We start from the raw sequence: 4,057 nt of genomic DNA, 5'->3' as shown, positions 1-4,057 counted from the left end.
AGAAAGGATGGGCTCTGCTCTGCTACTCCATCCATGCAATTAGAGGCATCCTCACCAGTTGTTAGCTGCACGGGGCTGCAGGCATTTCAAATCAATTGTCCCTTGAATGTGTATGCTGCCACCGTCTGGCCTGCATCACACTCACATTTGCTCTTGTTTGACCAAGATGAAAACGGTCACCCTGGTAGCTATTCTGTACGTTATACTCTGTGTTTCCAAACAAGATGGCCTGGGTTCGTGCTAATAGATTTCTATCAGTTAATTGAATCAGTCGCTGCTTGTTTACCTGAGCACCTCTGATGGGATCTACAAATTGTCCTTCACAATCAAGATCTTCTAGAAATAAGATGGATAAGGGAATGGTTGGCTTCAGAGAATATCCTGCCCACTGACAATATGGAATCTTCTGATTTCATATTCTGTGAGAAAAATAAGAAGATATATTTATAAGAGGTTATATATATATGGTTATATAGAATCTATTTATGAGAAAAATAAGAGGATATATTTATAAGAGGTTATATCTATCTATCTATCGATATGGTTATAAAGAACCTTATTTATAAGATCCTAAATATATTTTTAGGACCTACTCATTTTTATTTTGTCCTTTTGGCTTCTTTTATTTTTAATTAAAATAATGTTGTATTTGCGTGTCATCCTTGTGCAGGGGCCATGCTAATCTTCTCTGTATCGTTCCAATTTTAGTATATGTGCTAACACTAGAGCGTTTTCGGGTGTGCTTCACTGGAAATCTATATTTGCACACTCCGTTAAGTTCACCACTGGAAGTTCAGTCCTGTCCTTCCACATCATTTGTCCATCTTTTCCCTCTTCGTTCCAATTTACTCACCTGCCTTTCTCCTTCCTTATGATAATAACTAACTGATCCACAGTTGGAATGATCATTTTAATTTTATTTAGTTCATCTTTCAGTTTCCTCTACATTCCTCAGGAGGGTAAAATCATGTGGTGTTTGGTTTTTCTCTGTCTGGTTTATTTCAATAAGCACGATGCCATCCAGCACCATCCATGTTGTTACAAATTACAAGATTTCATCATTTTTTATCTGAATGTGTTCTACCCCATCTTATTTGCCCACTTATTGTTAATAGGGCATCTCTTTCCAGTTCTAGGCTATTGTAATAATGCCACAATTAACAGGGAGTGTATATATAGCTCTTCAAATAGGTGTTCTTAAATTCTTTCGGATAAATCAATTGAAGTGAGTAACTGAATTATATATAATTTTTGTTTTTAAGTCTGTGAGAACTCTTCATATTATTTTCCATACCCAAATTTATAACCTTATAGTGTAAAATTCCTCTCCACTGCTTCTTGTGTCATAGGGAACTTACTGTTTTTAAAAATACCAACAACTCAATATCCTCTTCACTGTTTCTTGTGGCATGAGGTCACTCGCTTTTAAAAAAAAGGAGTGTCTTAACACATAACTCTTATGGATTAATATCTATAGGTATGAAGTCAGTGACTGAATGACTTGTAGAGATGTGTCAGTATCTAACTGTTCCTCAGAAATGAGGATGTCTAATATTATGAGCAAGCAAAGGGCTGACTGACAGCTCTGGACCTCCCCTTGTAATTCATACATAACAGATGGTGCTGAGATAAAGGCAAAAGGACTGTAAACACAGAGGTCAGTGTCTAAAGCTTTGAAATATGACAGCTCAAATACAGCAGAGAAAAGTTTTTTAAAGAGAAAAAGAACAGAAACAAGTCAAAGATTATTTCCCCCTTCCCCACCTGGGAAAAGGGGCTCTCCAGACATTCTTTAAAAGAATCTTATTTTTCTCTCTTCTAACTAAATTATATAGTGAAAAACATATTCTAGAATGTTCTAGTTGGAAAGTCAACCATCCAACTGTAATCAAACAGCAGAAGGCATGGAAAGAGGAAATACAAGCAGAATATGAGTAGGGAAGCAAATACAATTCATTCTTTCAACAAATATTTATTTGGTTCTTACTGTGTGTCAGACATTGGGAAAGAGTCATAAACAAAATATTCCCCTGAAACATACGTACTCCTAGGGGAAGACATAATAAACCAGAAATATTTCTGCTGGATATTCATAAGGTGGTAATAACAGCGAAGAAATAGTTTGTCTTGTTTGTTTGTTTTTACATAGGAAGGCTACAAAAACCTGCACAGTAAGGTGCCATTTAACTAGAGATGTGGAGAAGAAATCCATTGGAATAAGCAATGGGTGGGGGACAATAGGGCAGAAGAAGAAATCTGTGCAAAGACTCGGATCTTCAATAATGCTTGACACTGTTTGAACCAAGTATAAGGGTAGAAGAGCGTGAGGGAAGTGATTAAATACTTCAGTCCTGCACATTAAAATTTAGGAAACATCCAGTAAGAATAATGAATACATGGGAAATCTTAGAAAATTTTCTCTGAACCTTTAATCCATACAAAAAGGAAAAGGGAGCACACAAAACAGAACAGGGAAGTGGGAATACCACGTGGTTTCACAGAAGACTCAGGCGGCCTCTCAAAGAGCTCTCAAGTTGGGATAGATCTGCAGAATATCCTTTATCATAGCAAACACACCCATTTCTATACCCATTTATCCACCAGTAAGTGGGTTTTAGGCTCTTAAGAAAGAAAACATAGCCTTGAAAGAAACAGTTTTCTTCATCTGTGGGCATTTTCCATGGGAATGGAAACAGTTCCTTGGGTATTAAAGGGAATAAGTTGTCATATCAAAGCATCTATCACAACAGGGGGATGAGAATTAAGGGATGAGAATAGAAATATGTCAGCAACCAGATTAGTTCAAAGTGATGGACATTTCAGGCTTATCATGGATAATCACTGATGGATTTGAAGAGACATATTTGTAAAGGATCATTCTAGCTGTTGGTCTAAGATTACACTGTTGGGGTGAAGGGCATGGATAGAATGTTGATAGTAACATCATCAGTACAGAGCTGAAGGGAAACAAAAGTTTCAAAAGAGAATGAAAAAAAAGTCTTCGATCAAGGTAATAAAACAAGCACAGACTCATTGCTTGCTGTCAGTGAGCACGTGCTATGGACAAAGATGATGGAAAATGAACTGATAGTTGGTCTAACAAAAAGAAAAGCAAGACTCTGACATTTATATCTGGGAAAACTTTGGAAATTCTTTTATTTAAATTACTCTTTTATGCAAATGAATCAAAGAAGTATTTCGAGTTCCACTGGGGGGCAAGAAAATAAAGATGATCTCAGAATGGAGGATTTTCAGAGAACTTAGATGTTAGTCATGGTGCTCAAGAAAGGTGAAATTTATCCGAGAGTTACTGGAAAATGAACGGAGCACTGGTTCTGAGAAGAGGAGGTTGCCTCAAGTCTCTGAGGAGTCGATGGATAACACCACAGCACAAGAGTATTAGGTTAGGTCCTGGGATTTTGTATGGTTCCAAAGGTTCCCAGATGATGTTAATGCCCACTAATTTAGTGAACCACAGATTTGGGGTAAGATCAGTACCCATTAATATCCAGATAATACATGCCACATTTTTGTCTACTATCAGAAAGAGGGGATTGCTACTTATTTGAAAAATTCTCTAAGCTGCTGAGTTTCTTTTTTGACAGAAATAAGTAAGAACCAAAATTTGACAAGTTTTACCTAGGTCTTTATTGGCATAACCCTGAGGTCTGGAAATTCTACTTAGAGAGGGAGACCAAGTGGATTATGTTCCAAACACTTTCTAACACATCATAAAAAATAAAAAAAATCAATATAAAATTATCCAACAATATGTCCTGATATGAAACCATGAGTGGAACATGGAATAAAACATTCACCTTATACTTTAATAGAAAAAAACAAAATTCAATCATAATTTCAATGGAAAAAGACTTGCAGCAAACCATACAGGCTTTCCTCCATTGCTATAATTATAGTAACACACTTCAGAGACCCTGGCTAGGAACAACAGTGACAGTCCATTTATCTTATTCCTAAGAAAAGGTACCCCTTATAACTGGTACTATGATGGATCTTAGATTGTACAGAGGTATTTTCCTGAGGAGTTCTCATAAAA

At 36.5% G+C, this 4,057-nt stretch overlaps 1 pseudogene; it reads right to left on the bottom strand.

The window, feature by feature from the left end:
- Positions 1-634: 634 nt before the first annotated feature.
- On the bottom strand, positions 635-723 carry LOC130038692 (uncharacterized; annotated as a pseudogene).
- Positions 724-4,057: the final 3,334 nt, after the last annotated feature.

The sequence above is a fragment of the Sorex fumeus genome, unplaced genomic scaffold (genome assembly GCF_029834395.1).
Source record: "Sorex fumeus unplaced genomic scaffold, SorFum_2.1 ptg000078l, whole genome shotgun sequence".
NCBI lineage: Eukaryota > Metazoa > Chordata > Mammalia > Eulipotyphla > Soricidae > Sorex > Sorex fumeus.
The sequence above is the reverse complement of the archived record's forward strand: the minus strand, read 5'-3'. Positions and strand labels throughout refer to the sequence as shown.